Raw genomic sequence first — 9,426 nt, 5'->3', positions numbered from 1 at the left:
CATCCCTTGCCCCAGACACAAGAACATAAGAGAAGCCAGTGTTGGGTCAGGCCAGTGGCCAAACCAGTCCAACACTCTGTCACACAGTGGCCAAAATATTCCAGGTGTCATGAGGAGGTCCAGCAGTGGCACCTGGTATTTCTGGCCACTGTGTGATACAGAGTGTTGGACTGGAGGGGTTCGCCCCCCCCCCCAAGCACCAAGAATACAGAGCATCCCTTGCCCCAGACACAAGAACATAAGAGAAGCCAGTGTTGGGTCAGGCCAGTGGCCAAACCAGTCCAACACTCTGTCACACAGTGGCCAAAATATTCCAGGTGTCATGAGGAGGTCCAGCAGTGGCACCTGGTATTTCTGGCCACTGTGTGATACAGAGTGTTGGACTGGAGGGGCCACTGGCCTGATCCAACATCGGCTTCTGTTATGTTCTTATGTCTGGGGCAAGGGATGCTCTGTCATCTTGGTGCTTGGGGGGGGGCAAGATTGGGAGGGGGCTTCTAGTGTCCTGGCCTCACTGCTGGACCTCCTGATGGCCCCTGGTATTTCTGGCCCCTGTGTGATACAGAGTGTTGGACTGGAGGGGCCACTGGTCTGATCCAACATCGGCTTCTCTTATGTTCTTATGTCTGGGGCAAGGGATGCTCTGTCATCTTGGTGCTTGTGGGGGCAAGATTGGGAGGGGGCTTCTAGTGTCCTGGCCCCACTGTTGGACCTCCTGATGGCCCCTGGTATTTCTGGCCCCTGTGTGATACAGAGTGTTGGACTGGATGGGACACTGGCCTGATCCAACATCGGCTTCTCTTATGTTCTTATGTCTGGGGCTCAACATCTGCTAGCTCTGCAAATGCTTCCCTCTCTGTCCCTGTGTCCCTCAAACTTTGGAGCCCTGGCAGGGTTTCTCTCCTCTGGGGTTTTTGGATGCATGTCTCCGCATTCCTCTGCTCTCGCCTCTGGACAGATTTCAAAGCCCTCAGCTGTATTTTAATGGCTCTGGAGACAATTCAGGGGCTATAACTGGAACGTGGGTATTTGCCGCGCGCCGGCTTGCAGCTGCGGACAATCGTCCGGAATCGTCTCCGCAAGGCCTCAATTTGGCAAAAGTCAGATTTAAGTGCTGAAGCATCCCTTTTCTCCCTCCCATTGACGGCGATCTGACCTTTGCTAAAGTGAAATCCAATTTGGGATGATGAGGGGGTTGGAGCGTCTTCCCTATGAAGGAAGGCGGAAGAGTCTGGGGCTTTTCAGTCGAGGAAAGAGACGACGAAGGCATGGGGTGGAGAGAGCTGACCAAGAGAAATTCTTCTCCCTCTCCCAAGATACTAGAACTCGAGGGCGTCCAGTGAAACCGATGGGCGGTAGGTTCAGGATGGAGAAGCAGGGCTATTTTTGGGCAGGAACACACAGGAACGGAGTTCTGGCTAGCTCCTGAGTTGGCCACGCCCAGCAGGAACTCATTAGCATAATAGGCCACACCCAATAGCAGAAACTCATTAGGATTGGCTACATTAGGGGTGTGTGGCCTAACATGCAAAGGAGTTCCTGCTACAAAAAAAGGCCCTGGGTTTTGAGAACAAACGAGGTAAACAGAATAGAAAGGGAAAGGTGGGTGTGGCTGGATGACCACACTTCTTGTAGCATGGGGGTGTGGCCTAATGTGCTAATGAGCGGTGCTGTCAGGGTGTGGCCTACTATGCTAATGGGTTTTGCTGTTGGGTGTGGCCTATTATGCTAATGAGTTCCTGCAGGGCTTTTTCTACAAAAAGAGCCCTGGAAAAGAGAGTGATTAAAATGTGGAATTTGCTGCCAGAGATTCATGGAGGAGAAGTCTATCAGTGGCTACTAGCCATGGCAGCTGAGGGGAACCTCCACAGCAAAAGGCACTAGTCCTCTGAACCCCAGAGCCAGGAGGCAATGTCAGGGGAAGGCCTTGGCCTCTCTGCCCTGTTGTTGGACCTCCAGAAGAACTGGTTGGCTGCTGTGTGAGACAGGATACTGGACTAGATGGACCCTCACTGGTCTGATCCAACAGGGCTCTTCTGATGTTCTTATGAAGGCCTTGGCCTCTCTGCCCTGTTGCTGGCCCTCCAGAGGAACTGGTTGGCCACTGTGTGAGACAGGATGCTGGACTAGATGAACCACTGGTCTGATCCAACGGGGCTCTTCTGATGTTCTTATGAAGGCCATGGCCTCTCTGCCCTGTTGTTGGCCCTCCAGAGGAACTGGTGGACCACTGTGTGAGACAGGATGCTGGACTAGATAGACCACTAGTCTGATCCAGCAGGGCTCTTCTGATATTCTTAGGAAGGCCACGGCCTCTCTGCCCTGTTGTGGGCCCTCTAGAGGAACTGGTTGGCCACTGTGTGAGACAGGATGGTGGACTAGATGGACCCTCCCTGGTCTGATCCAGCAGGGCTCTTCTGATGTTCTTATGAAGGCCTCGGCCTCTCTGCCCTTTTGTGGGCCCTCCAGAGGAACTGGTTGGCCCCTGTGTTAGGCAGGATGCTGGACTAGATGGACCCTCCTCTGTGCTCCTGCAGGAAATGATCCCTGGTAACTACAGGCCCGATCTCCTCACCTCACTATCGCGGCCTGGCCGAACGATCAAGACACAAGACTTGCCCAAGTGATGTTTTGTATTTCCAGACTTCTCCCGCCCTAAACCAATGACAGATTAATTTCTAGCTTTGCTAAATCTGGAGCAACGAGACGTCCCCAGCGCCGGGTGACCTTTGCCGAGGAAATGTAGCCGCCTGAGAGCGCAATTTAGAAGTCCTGTTCAAACACGATATTTGGATATGATCAAGGCTTCCCTGTGAAATTACAGATTTAACGCTTGCCGAGCTGCTAAATGGAACCCAGTGACACAGCTTGAGGAAACGCTGCACGCCACATCAGGGACTCATTGTGGGAAGCAGCCCTCGAAACATGTCATTTCTCTGTACCCCCCTCCCTCCCTCCATGTTGTACTTCATGTATCTGGCTTGACACACAGGTCAACGTGTCTGGGGAGACAAAATATATCCCTTGAGTGCCAGTTTGAGGGTGAAGAGTGGCGGACTCTGATCTGGAAGGACCAGTTTAGATGTCCCGTTCCTCCACATGAAGCCAACTGGGTGACCCTTGGTCAGTCACAAGTTCTGTCAGAGTTGTTCTGTCAGGGCAGTTTTCAAAAGAGCTCTCAGCCCCACCTACCTCCCAGGGTGTCTGTTGTGGGGAGGAGAAGGGAACGGAGTCTGTAAGCCACTCTGTGACTCTGAGTGAAGGGCGGGGTATGAATCCTACCTCCTCCTCCTCGTCCTTCTTCTTTGGACCATGTTTGATTCTGCATCCCTTCTCCACATGAAGGCAGCTGGGTGACTTTGGAGCAGTCACAGTTTCTCTCTGAACTCTCTCAGCCCCACCAGCCTCACAAGGGGCCTTGTGTGGGGAGAGGAAGGGAAGGCGATTGGAAGCCACTTTAAGACACATGAGGCCCGCTGGGTGACCTTGGGCCAGTTACAGTTTTTCTCTGAACTCTCTCAGCCCCACCTACCTCACAAGATGCCTGTTGTGGGGAGAGGAAGGCGATTGGAAGCCACTTTAAGACACACAAGGCCTGCTGGGTGACCTTGGGTCAGTTACAGTTTCTCTCTGAACTCTCTCAGCCCCACCACCCTCACAAGGTGCCTGTTGTGGGGAGAGGAAGGGAAGGTGATTGGAAGCCACTTTAAGATCCTGACAGTATGAAAGGGCCACGAGAATGAAGCACGGATGCAACCCTTCCTGCCCTCCCGCTCATGATCTGCCTGAGTTCACAACTCTTTTTCTAATCTGGAGAACTGGGTTTGATTCCTCACTCCTCCTCTACAGGAAGCCTGCTGGGTGACCTTGGGCCAGTCACACTTCTCTCCAAACCTAACCCCAACCCACCTACCCCACGGGGTGCCTGTTGTAGGGCGAGGAAGGGAGAGAGAGTGAAAGCCACTTTAAGACTCCTTACGGTAGAGAAAAGCAGGGTATAAAAACCAGCTCTTCTTCTTCTTTGACAATTATTTGGATTGACGGGCGGTCTTGAAGAGCTGTGGAGAAGACATGAAGCTCATTGAACACATGGAAGCTGCCTTCTACTGAACCAGACCCTTGCTCCATCAAGGTCAGTATTGTCTACTCAGACTGGCAGCCGCTCTCCAGGGCCTCAGGCAGAGGTCTTTCCCATCACAGCCTATGTGGGCCTTTTAATTGGAAGTGCCGGGGATTGGACCTGGGACCTTCTGCATGCCAAGCAGAGGCATGCCCCCTTCCCTGACAATGGAAGCTGCCTTCTACTGAATCAGACCACTGGTCCATCAAGGTTAATATTGTCTACTCAGACTGGCAGCCGCTCTCCAGGGCCTCAGGCAGAGGTCTTTCCCATCACAGCCTATGTGGGCCTTTTAACTGGAGATGCTCTACAACCAGGGTAGTTTCCGATACAAGTGGAGACCACAGCTGTGTCCACATTGAGCTACAGCAAGCATTTGGAACTGGATTCTCTCATGGGGACGAGACAATCTAGTTGCAAATGATTCACTATAGTCACGGCTCTTTTTGTAGAAAAAGCCCAGGAGGAACTCATTCGCATAATAGGCCACACCCAACAGCAGAAACGCATTAGCATATTAGGCCACAGCCCTGACAGCACAGCTCATTAGCATATTAGGCCACACACCCATGTTACCAGAAGTGTGGTAATACAGCCCCCCTTTTGCTTCTTATTCTGTTGACCTTGTTTGTGGTCAAAACCAGGGCTTTTTTTGTAGCAGGAACTCCTTTGCACGTTAGGCCACACACCCCTAATGTAGCCAATTCTAATGCATTTCTGCTGTTGGGTGTGGCCTATTATGCTAATGAGTTCCTGCTGGGCGTGGCCAACTTGGGAGCCAGCCGGAACTCCATTCCTGTGCGTTCCTGCCCAAAAATAGCCCTGACTATAGTGCATCATCCAGTGGTGTTTAAATACAGCCCGCATCTGTAGATTATTTTATTTTTATGTTTTTTTTTAATTTTAGAAAAACCAAGTAATAGTATAGAGGGGATACAGAGAGGAAAAAAAGGATTCTATAACATTGTTCAGGAGTAGCCAAGCTTGCTTAATATAAGAGCCACACAGAATAGCCATCGGATGTTTGAGAGCTGCATGAAATGAACAAATATTATATACATGTTTTCATTGAAAAATATGCATTTGCTTTTTATTAACATTAAATGGGACTGCCAAAAATAAAACAAAAGAGGTAAAAATAGACGTTGATAATGATATTTATTTGTCCAATGATATAAGTAAACTTGGGGTGTGTGTGCTTTGAGAACGCATTTAAAGTTGCTTTCTGTCTGTGCTCCACCCCCCTGCTTCAAGCCTACCCAGGAAGGGGAACACTGGCTGCCTCGCCAGGAGCCACACAATGGGTGCGTTCAGACGGGGGATTTACAATGGTATAGGTGCCGGTTCCAAACGGTGTACTTACCGGCGTTCACACGGCGAACATCTGTCTCCCATCCCTAACCGTTGTAAAGCCCTTTAAACCGTTGTACTCTGCCACTAGGTCCCCAAGTGGTGGTATCCTGAGTACAACAGTTGTAAACGCTGTACCCCGCCGTCTGATCGCTCTCCAACGTTGCACAGCGACTTCCGTTCGGAAGCCTGAGGCTTCCGATTTTCGCTCGCCATTTTTTTTAAAGGACGGCGATATGCGCTTGGGCGAAGCTTCGCCCTGACGTTTGTTTAAAAAAGAAAAGAAAAGGCCCTTACTGTAGCGTTTCGGAGGCGTTCAGGACCTCAGGGAGGCTACTGTGCTCTTTAAACTTTAAAGGTAAGTCTTTACCTTTAAAGTTTAAATGTAAGACAGGGTTTTTTGTGCATGCGCGAAGATCGCCATTCTATGGATGGCTGCCTATGCGCATGCGCAAACTAAGTTAAAAAAACCCAAGCCGACGACGAGTGTGGACGGGCGTATTGCGATGGGCTGCGCAGACAGGAGGGGAGTGTGATCGCGTTTCAGCCGGCATAAACTGCACCGGTTCCAACCGGTACAGGTTATGCCGGCTGAAACGCCCCGTCTGAACGCACCCAATATGTGTGAAAGAGCCACGGTTTGGCCACCCCTGACATAGCTGTATATATAAAGGATAATAATATAATAGGTAAAGGTTTCCCTTGCTCAAAAGCCAATCAAATCCGATTCTAGGGGTGCAGTGCTCATCTCCAAGCCGAAGAGCCAGTGCTGTCCGAAGACATTTCCATGGTCATGTGGCCAGCATGACTAGATGCCGAGGCTCACGGAACGCTGTTACCTTTCCACTGCAGCGGTACCTATTTATCTACTTGCAATGTCTTGCTTTCGAACTGCTAGATTGGCAGGAGCTGGGGCCAGAGACGGGAGCTCAGTCCGTCACTTGGGTCTCGAACGGCTGAACTACCGACCTTCCGGTCTGCAGTTCAGCGTCTTAACCACCTGAGTCACCGCAGCGGTCAATTATATAATACAGAGTATATAAAACAGAAAATATTTCTCCACAACATCCCCTTCATTACAATTTTTAAGACATCATCTATACAATGGTCCTTACTTCTGTTGGGATACTTTTATATTCAACATTTTAATTTTCCAATGTCATAACATCTATTTTGCAACTACATTATTAGTTTCATCATCACTACAAATTCACTGTTTCATATTTTGCCACTTCTACATACTTGCTATAACTTTTAACAGATAGGTAGTATCTATCTATCGAACCTAGCAGTTCGAAAGCAAGAAATTGCAAGTAGATAAATAGGTACCACTTCAGTGGGAAGGTAACAGTGTTCCATGCGCCTTGGTGTTTAGTCATGCCGGCCACATGACCACGGAAGCGTCTTCGGACAGCGCTGGCTCTTTGGCTTTGAAACGGAGATGAGCACTGAAACCCTAGAGTCGGATTCGACTGGTTTTCGAGCAAGGGTACCTTTACCTTTACCTTTAGTATATCAAGGTAGGAGGTTGCGGTGGCTCAATGGTTAAAACACCAAACTGCAAACTGGAAGGTCCCAGCTCCTGCCAACCTAGCAGTTCGAAAGCAAGAAATCCCCCTGAGCATTTACCATATTGCTGTATGTTAATTTTAAAAATTTATCCTGTTCTTATCATGATAAAGCTTCTGTTGGGGACATGAATGGAGAATTTGGAGGGCTCAATAAATTCTGGCGTGTAAACTGTATTCTCAAAAGTTCATCTCTGATTATATGACTCCTTTCTGATTATGTGTTATGATTGTTCTAACTGATTTCTTAATCCATAAATAATTGTATAATTGTGTAATAAATAATTATGTAAGCCTGAGACATGTTTTACTACTCTTCGTCTTGGGTTTTTAATCCAGTCCACAATCCAAACCAGGCCTGCTGCTTGGTAACATGATTTTATATGATTTTATATTTAGATTATTTCATTTACATCCTTAATTTATGGAAGCAGAGAAGAAGAAGAGATTAGATTTATACCCTGCCCTTCACTAGCTGAAGGCAGGGCCGGCCCCAGCTTATTTTGCACCCTAGGTGAGGATCCCTTCTGGCACCCCCCCGTGCGCCCACCATGGCTCCGACCCTTCTGTGCCCAGAGGGCTAAGTTCTTTGGTGGAATTGGTGTTGGTATCATCAGAAAGATCATAACATGTTTAAAACTCAGTAGTGTTTGCAGCTGAACCAGGACAACGGGGGGTGTGTGTGCCAGTTTGGCACCCCTAACGGCTGGCGCACTCTAGGCGAGCGCCTAGTTCACCTAGTGAGTGAGCCGGCCCTGGCTGAAGGAGTCTCAGAGCAGCTTACAGTCTCCTTTCCCTTCCCCTCCCCACAACAGACATCCTGGGAGCAGTGTTCCCTCTAAGCTGAGTTAGTGTGAGCTAGCTACGTTAATGGCACAACGTTAATGCCAGTAGCTCACAAAGTAGAATTTTTTGCTCACAAGACTCCACAGCTTAGCGGGAGCATTGCCTGTGAGGTAGGTGGGGCTGAGAGAGCTCTGAGAGAACTGCCTTGAGAGAACAGCTCTGAGAGAACTTGTGACTGACCCAAGGTCACACCAGCCACTGCCTTTCTCCCTATCGGGGACCCAAAACAGTTTACATCATTCTCCCCTCCTCCGTTTTGTCTTTGTCACAACCCTGTGAGGTAGGTGAGGCTGAGAGCATCTGTGACAGGCCCCAGGAGACCAGGCGAGCATCTGTGGAAAAGTGGAGATCCAAACCCAGGCCTTCCAGATCCGATTCCAACACTCTAACTGCCACACCAGAGCCAGTTTGGTGTAGTGGTTAAGTGCGCGGACTCTAATCTGGGAGAACCGGGTTTGATTCCCCCACTCCTCCACATATTGCTTTGAGACTCCTTCGGGTAGGGAAGGGCAGGGTGCAGGGGTCATTTCGTAGAAAAAGAGGTGCAGGAGCTCGTTAGCATAACTCATTAGCATAACTCATTTGCATGTGCCACACCCCCTGACATCACCGGAAGTGTGTCAGAAGGCAACACCCACCACTCAGGCTCCACTGGACTGTTTTGGATTACCAGCTATTGGGGGGAGGGGGAACGTGCAGATCTGCCCTCACAGAGGAGGGAGAGCTTGTACCTGAGTAAAACCTGGTCTTAAAGGTGCCACTGGACTGTCTTGGACCAGGGGGCCGGGGGGGTGTCCGTAACTTACCTGGCTGCTTCTTGCTCTGACTGAGGGCTGCCGGGAGCAGGGGGCGGGGCTTGTTGCATGTGCCCGCCCCCTGCGCTCTTTACTGCCGGAGCTCCGCTCCTGTGCGCTCCTGTAGGAAATGACCCCTGGCAGGGTGTAAATCCACACTCTTCTCTTCTTCTTCTACACCATGATGCTGCACCCCTCTGAGCATAGATTGCACCAAGTCGGTGTCGTGTAGTATGTTGAAACAGATGCTGCCTTCCAGCGCCAGTTTCAGAAGGAAAGGGCTGATGGGTTGCAAACTTTCCTGGGCCGACCGCAAGCCCGGCTGACTCCCCTGCCGTCCCAGCCAGCTTTTCCGTTTACGGGGGAGAGGGGGGAAAAAGTCATTTAATTAAACATATTTCCAAGCCCACAGCTGTATAATTTTTTGGTTGTTATTTAATTGCTTCAAATAAACCCCCTTTTATGCATGTTGGTAATAAGCTATTTGCTTTGAGAAATGAACCGCTGTAGCAGATGGCTGGGAGAAGCTGGTGGCTGGGAAAAGTGTCGGCTTTTTTAATTAAAAAAAAAAAGAGAAAAGAAAAGCTCTCCGCCTTGAACTGCCGTCGCTCGGTATCAGGAGTTTTTGCGGCATCTGAGACACCAATCCCCAGGTGGGGCCTTGCCTCGGAGTACATGTGGCACAAACAGCTTTGGAGGTTTACAGAATTTTTTAAAAAAAACCTACGTAGGAATCTGTTTGTGAGAT

This window comes from Gekko japonicus, unplaced genomic scaffold, assembly GCF_001447785.1.
Source record: "Gekko japonicus isolate JY-2015 unplaced genomic scaffold, Gekko_japonicus_V1.1 scaffold1328, whole genome shotgun sequence".
NCBI lineage: Eukaryota > Metazoa > Chordata > Lepidosauria > Squamata > Gekkonidae > Gekko > Gekko japonicus.
Note: the sequence above shows the minus strand (reverse complement) of the source record.